The sequence below is a fragment of the Lucilia cuprina genome, chromosome 3 (genome assembly GCF_022045245.1).
Source record: "Lucilia cuprina isolate Lc7/37 chromosome 3, ASM2204524v1, whole genome shotgun sequence".
Lineage (NCBI taxonomy): Eukaryota > Metazoa > Arthropoda > Insecta > Diptera > Calliphoridae > Lucilia > Lucilia cuprina.
The window spans coordinates 39,808,740-39,816,805 of record NC_060951.1 but is presented as its reverse complement, the minus strand read 5'-3'; the positions used below and the strand labels follow the sequence as shown (position 1 = coordinate 39,816,805).

The window sequence follows — 8,066 nt, the reverse complement described above, 5'->3', positions numbered from 1 at the left end:
AGTCGATATTCTAGTCTATAGGCTAGTCGATATTCTAGTCTATAGTCTAGTTTATAGTCTAGCCTATAGTCTAGTCTATAGTCTAGTCTATAGTCTAGTCTATAGTCTAGTCTATAGTCTACTCGATAGTCTACTCGATAGTCTAGTCTATAGTCTAGTCGATATTCTAGTCTATAGTTTAGTTTATAGTCTAGCCTATAGTCTAGTCTATAGTCTACTCGATAGTCTAGTCTATAGACTAGTCGATAGTCTAGTCTATAGTCTAGTCTATAGTCTAGTCTATAGTATGGTCTATAGTCTAGTATATAGTCTAATCTATAGTATGGTATATAGTCTAGTCTATAGTCTGGTCTATAGTCTAATCTATAGTATGGTCTATAGTCTAGTCTATAGTCTGGTCTATAGTCTAGTCTATAGTCTAGTCTATAGTCTATTCTATAGTCTAGTCTATAGTCTGGTCTATAGTCTAGTTTATAGTCTAGTCTATAGACTAGTCTAAAGTCTAGTCTAAAGTCTAGTCTATAGTCTAGTCTTTGGTCTAGTCTATAGTCTAGGCTATAGTCTAGTCTATAATTTAGGCTATAGTCTAGTCTATAGTCTAGGCAATAGTCTATACTCCAGTCTAGTCTGTAATCTAATCTATAGTGCAGTTTATATTCTAGTCTATAGTATAGTCTACAGTCTAGTCTATATTCTAGTCTGTATTATTTACTATTGTAAGTAGTGTTGTCTGTAGTGTGGTTTATTGTCTAGTTTATAGCCCACTGTGCAGCATTTGGTCACACAACTCTTCTTAAGTAAGACAAACTATACAAATCAAATAATTACCAGACGATATCATTACAAAGCGGCCTTTTTAAATTTTATATTGTAGTTTTTTTCACAAAAAATGGGAGTTGCTTGTCTTAAATGCACTACAAAGTACAAATAAGTCTTAATAATTTATTTAATGCACATGAAATGCATACATACTTATTTGTGCATAATGCTGCAATTCACATTGCCTGTGTGTATAAATGCTTGTGTGTGGTTTCAAAAATAAAGTCATCATTTAACCACATACAAAACCCATATAAACCAGAAATATTATTCGTCCTCTAGAGTTTTTTACGGTTCTTATAATTGAACATATTGACCATCTGTTCTATAGAATGAGTGAGACAGAGAAGTATTTTATGCACAATATGAATGATTACTATTTGATTGTGTTTTTAAAAGTAAATGTTTTGTGTATGTATGTATGTATGTATGTATGTATGTATGTATGTATGTATGTATGTATGTATGTATGTATGTATGTATGTATGTATATCGGCATATTTCTGTGTTTGATTGTGTGTTTACTTTATTTTCATGTTTGTTAAATCTTTGTTAAGCCCTTTTCATGTTTTTATTGTTTACACATGTTCTAGAAGAAAACCGCTTGGGAATTTCAATATTTATTCATATTGACATTTTAGAAAATTGTAATTGAAAATTTTATTTTATTTACATTTTATGTGAGTTCTTAAGCTCAAAGGGAGGATATCAAATATAAGTAATTTGTAAATAATTATGTTTACATGTGAGAAATTATAAAGCATTAATGTAAATTTAAATGCACTTGAAAAGTTATTTACTTTTAAATTAAGTAATGCATGATTAAACTATAATATTGCAGATATTATATTATATGTCGTTTTCATAAAATGCGTATTAACTGTTGTGGGGAGGGTGTTAAGCATTTTTGCTGACGTTTGTAACACCCAATATTAGTCTTACAATTATTTTTATACAAAATTCTTCTGTTGATGAATTTTCCATATACCAACATTTCTGTGGATCAATTTTCTATTTTATATACAATTATCTGTCAATTAATTTTTTATAGTAAACTCTTGGGTAGATACACATTTTCTTTATAAAATACTTCAGTCTATAAATTTTTTTATAATAACCTTCTCTCAAGCAATTTTCTTTAAAAAATTCTTCTGTTGATCTATTTTCTCGATCAATTTTAAAAATTCTTCCTTCAATCAATTTCCTTATAGAAAATTTTGCTACCGATTTATTTATACCCTTCATGACAATAGTGGGGAGGGTATTATGCGTTTTCTTTAGAAAATTCATCTATTTTCTATAAGAAATTATTCCATCGATCAACTGTCTATTGAATATTCTTCTCTCGATCTATTTAGTGGGCGTTTGTGCTGAGTTTTGTAACACCCAAAAATATTGGTTCTGCACCCATCTTAAAGCATATTAATCGGCTCAGAATCACTTTCTGTGTCGTCAGTCTGTCTGTGTGGCCATGTAAACCTTGAGGGCACGCTACAGTTCGCAATTTTCAGGATATTGAAAATATTTGAAATCATTCCCTTTTTTCGCCTGCAATCGTAACCCACGAATAGGGTCTTTTGGCTTATAATTACATTAAATGCTCTTTTATGTTAACAAAAATCGATAAAACTTATTTTTTATAAAACTTTAAATGACACTACCGATTTTTGTAATAATTGGGCCTCATTTGACCCTGGCCTTCTTACAAATTCCCCTTCAGAAAACGACTTGAAGTTAATATTCACTTATAAACACTAACAACACGATTTAATTCTACATAAATCACTAACTAGGACTAGAAAAATCTCTTTTTTAATCAAAAATAAGTACAAATATCGAAGTAAAGTTAAAAAAACAAATTAAATGCTTTATTTATACAAAACAATCCACATTTTTAACATACTGACTCATAATGCTATAAAAAAATTTTTCAACTTTTAATTATATATCGGTATACCGCCGATCAAATTTATATTCGAAATTTTTCATCTGATCAATTTTTTAAAGAAAATAGTTTTGTAGATCATGTTTTTTATAAAACTCTGTGGTCGATCATTTCGTTTAAAAAATCGTTCTTGCGACAATTTTCTATACAAAATTATTCTTCTATTTTATCTTGAAATTCTTCTGTCTATCAATTTTCTATAGAAAATTATTTTGCCGAGTTTTTCTTTATAAAAAAATTCTTTGTTTAAAAATTGCTCTATAGAAAATTTCTTTCACTTTAAATTTTCTATAAAAAATCAACTGGCAATCTATTTTCTATTTGTGTCAAAATCGCATTTCCCAAAGTAAGCTCTTCGAGAAATGTCAACAAAAACCAATCTCCCTTAATATTTATAATGCCTACGATAAATAAGTTATCGATAATTTTGAGATAATCGTTTATTATTTTTACGTTATTTTATGTGATACACAGCAAGTTTAAAATATTTTACGTTATTTATTAACTAAAGGTTGGTAATACTAGTTTCTGTATCTAGCAAATACATAAACCTAAGCTTCTATATGGTTTATGACTTAACTACACAATAAGTTCATTTCTGTATGGTTTGACGCACTGACTAACTGATTAATTTTTTTAAATTCAGTATTTTAAAGAATTATTTTATAAGACTTATTTGTAAAAAAATGTAGATCAATGAAATTTGTTGTTCTTAAGAGCAGTACATTTATTTAAATATAAAAATAATTAAAAAATAATTAATAAATCTAACACCTCACGCTGTAATTAAATGTAAAATAAGAATAATAAGAATTCTATACAATTTATGAAATATTACAACGTGTTAAAAATTATTAGTTTATTTATTAAAATTAAACGTTGTTGTTGTTGCTGCTTATTAGAGAAAATTTGAACGTATAAATAAGTAGATAAATATCAATTACAACTAGATTGTACTGGAATTTATCCAATACTATTGCAACAACTATTACTTATTAAAATAGCAAAAACTACAACAAATTTATAACAATCATTATCATGAACGAACACCGACTACAACAACAACAACAATAAAAATAATCAGTAAAAAACCGACTGCAACAAATTTGTGTGGAGAAGAAGAACAAAATCACGCCACATCGTCGTACTTTGAACTTATTGTAGAAAAATACAACAAAACTCAACCAAAACAACAACTTTTGTTTTGTTCAACTGCTCTTGTTCTTCTTTATGAATTTTTATTTATATGTTTTGTGTTCATATACATATGTATGTAATTGTGTATGTTTGAACATATTTATAATAAAAATACTTTTTATTTTTATTAATCATTTTTTTTCGCTCGCTGTGCTCAAGTTTGTGTGAGTTTGATTTGTTTAGTTTATTTTACTTATTTTGTTTCGTTTTTGTACTCAAATTTATAAATTTGCCTTAGTTCTACTGTTTTGTTGTTGTTTATTGTATTGAATATATACATACATACGTTGCAGGTGATTTAAAGGAATGACTTTAACGGTTTGCAAATGATTGATAATTTTTATAAACAAAAGTTTATTCGTTTGTTTTTTGAATTCTTCTGTTGAACAATTTTGTATAGAAAATTAGTTTGTCGATTCTTTTGGTCGAAGTATCATAGGTGGGCGTGGCATATCTCATATAATATAGACATTCTTGTCATACAGGGTTTTACTTAAATTAGTGCTTAAAAAACAATAAAAAATTATGTTATTACACATCACTTAATAATAAAATTCAACTAGAAACAAAGTTAACTTTAACTTTCCATCACATTTTTCTAACTGATCAAGAAATTTTCCTTTCTATTCTTCTGTCAATCAATTTTCTGGAAAAATTCTTTTAACGACAAAATTTCTTAAAAAAGTTTCTTTTGCTGATTAATTTTCCATTGAATATTTCTCTGTTAATAATTTTGTAAAGTACATTTTTTAATCGAATAATATCATTAAAAATTGTTCTTCTCTCGATTAATATTCTTAAAAAATGCTTCAGTTGATCTATATTCTGGAGATATAGTTAGTTGACTAATTTTTGAAACCAAATTTTTCAATCAATCTATCGATTTTCTATTCTTCTGTCGATCTGTTTTCTAAGAAAAAATTGTTGTTATATAAAATGTTTCGATAAATTTTCTTCTGCTGATCAATTTTCAATCGAAAAACAGATTGATAGAAGAATTGATTTTCTATTCGTCTGTCGATCTGCTTTCAAAAAAAAAAAATATTATTATATAAAATGTTTCGATAAATTTTCTCCTGCTGATTAATTTTCAATCGAAAATTTCTCTGTTGATTAATTTTGTAAAGAAAATTCATATGTCGATCTTGATAAATTTTCTGTGAAAAAAATCTTAAACAATTTTTCAATAAATTTTCAATAGAATGTTAATCGAGTAAAAAAATTTTTTAATTTTTCTATAGAAAATTCATCTATCAATAAATCGATCAATTTTGAAAAGGAAATTCTTCTGTCGATAATTTATTACTTCAAAATTCTGCTGCCGACCAATATTCTTGTTTGGATCAATTTTCCTGCGATTACTTTTCTATAGAAAATATATTGAAAAAGAATGAATTATTTTTAATTTCTGTCTAGAACAGAAGTTAATATTAATACAAAATTGCAAATAAAAACTTGGTGATAAGCGCAATTTGATATTTATTTGACAGTATTATGTATGAATATTAAATTAAAAGAATTCCAATAGAAAATTGTTTATGCCAGCTAATAATTAAATAAACCAAACAAAAAAAAAACAATCATAAATTTTTAATTATTGTGTACCGAATGTTTCACTGCTATTAAAATGTTTAGTAAAACAACAATATTTTCCATTAAACTATAAAGGAAAAACCTTAATTGTATTTCAAGTTTAGATTTTAAAAACTCTATTATATGCAAAAATCTGTTTATTTTGTTTTAAATAAAATTTAACAACTTGATATGGTTAAATAGGTCATTTCAGTACGCAGTAATAAATTTTTTGCGAGGTGTATAAGTAAGCTTGAAATTTAATATTCAAAGATATTTTTTTAAATACATTACATCTTTTTTAAAATTTTGAAAATATTAACACAAATAGGGTGTTTATAACATTTGTTGGATTCTTATAAAGAATTTATTTCTAATTGATCATTGTCCATTATTTTCACTTAAATTATTTTAAATTATCAATACATGTCTGCAATAAATAATAATGCAAAAAATTGTACTTTAATTTAAAAAATAAAAAACGCTGACTTATGCACATACTTACTATGTATTTATTGAAATTGGAAGCGTTCTGGAAAGGAGGAGAATTCGCCACATTTTGAAATTATTGTCTGTTTATTTATAAATTTTTTTATTTATTATTCTCTTTATGAGAATTTTTTGCTGTTTTTCTGTTTTATTATTATTATTATTATTATTATTGATCGCACGTGTATTCTAAATAATTGATTATCGACTTACTTCAATTTGTTATATACATATTTATATAATCAAATTATTAAAAAAATATATACATTTTTTATAATTTTTTTATAAAATAGAATACTTGTCTGAAGTTTAATTCTCTTTTGAAACATTTTTGTCGTTTAATTTTCTAGAGAAAAATTCTTTTGTACATCAAAAATTTAATAAAAAAAATATTTTAAAAATTCTATAATTTCTCTATAGAAAATCTTTGATTCATTATTTTATTCGAAACTCGATTTCATTTCACTTATTTTTGTTTACATTTTATTTATTTAAATGAATGTCTTTCCTTTTTTTTTTTTTTGAGAAACAAATTATTTTTTGGGACTTGTGTACTCGGTTCTTTATTTAATGCATAAATATTTATTATACATAAACAACGTCTTTCCTTGAGTTTATTACTGTATCTGTATCCCCTCTTTCTGTACAAATAATCCATTTATTTTTGGAATAAAAAAAAACTGAAGAAAAGATGATAAAGTGGTGTTTTGTTAGAATTTCTTATTTATAATATATTTTTTGTTTTTGCAAATAATACGAGTTTTGTAACTTTGTGGTTGGAGACATCCACAGCCACAAGACTCCAAAGTCCATGCAATAAGACACTTACACACATCTAGAAAATGAGTGTCTTTTGTGGTGATCTGTAGTTCTAGAAGTAATAAATAAATGGCAATAATTTATTGTGAGTTTTTCATATATTTTTTTCTTTTTTTTTCATTTATTTAGCTTTTGAGAAACAGCAACCAGCACCAGCTTCTGGAAATTAATTTAGAAAAAAAAGTAAAAACTTGTGCAACCAGTTGAAGGCAATAATGGTGGTGGCAGTAGTGGAGTGGTGTAAAGCAGTCTAGTGTTTTGATGTTTGAGTCTTTAAACCACATTTGGAACTGTATGAAAATGATCATGACGATGCCGATCGTATGTGTGTTGCTACTAATATAAGAGTTGATGTGAATCGATATTTTTGCAGTTAGTGGTTTATTGTCCCTATTAAGAAATATACCTAAACTTAAACATAAAATATTGTCTGCATGTTTTAAAATAATTTAAATTTTTAGAATTTAAAATCATTTTTTTAACATTTTAAGGTCTGATTAATGTTTTAAAGTAATTTAATGTATCTGTAGTAAAAAAAAATATATATTTTAGGGTTTTTGAAATGTTGTTGTAGTAATTACACTACGAATAGCATGGTGCTGTATGCTTCATGAATATTAATTGTATATTAAAGGCTCTTTAAAGTCGATATCCTTATATTTAAGTACATACAAGGCCAGTTAAATATAAAAAAGAAAAATTTGTCTACACTTAAAAAAATTATTATTATGATTCAAACAAAATAAATATTAAAAAAATTAAATATAAAAATATATATTTCACTTTATTTAAATATAAAAAACAAAAGGAATTTTTCTTTCTAATCACGTTTTATTTTCTTTATTGTATTAGTAAATATCACCCTGAAATCGCTCAAGAAAGAATGATCTCATTTTAAAACTTTATTTCATGTGCTGGCGTCTAATAATCTCGTCGACTAACTGCACACCTTTAAATATCAACTTTCGTTTAAAATATCATTAAATTTGAATAACTATAGTCAAAGTTTAATTGTTGGTCTTATCAGCAAAAATGTATTTTCAGAAAAACATTGTAGTCACTATGTATTTGGAAATGATTCAAGAAAGTAATTATCATAAAATTGCCCTAGAAACATCGCACACCAGGACTTATGAATAATTTTTTGACATGCTAAGTATAAATTGCATAAGAAATTGCAAAATATCTTTAACTATTCAATAATTAAAAACAACGTACGGAAAAG

At 25.8% G+C, this 8,066-nt stretch overlaps 1 long non-coding RNA gene across 1 annotated transcript in view; it reads left to right on the top strand.

Annotated features, from left to right (window-relative positions):
- Positions 1–7,634, top strand: part of LOC124418649 — a 66,854-nt gene extending 59,220 nt beyond the window's left edge. Inside the window, exon 3 of the long non-coding RNA XR_006940123.1 lies at positions 6,971–7,634. This is a non-coding gene — a long non-coding RNA (uncharacterized LOC124418649). The remainder of the gene's footprint in view (positions 1–6,970) is intronic.
- Positions 7,635–8,066: the final 432 nt, after the last annotated feature.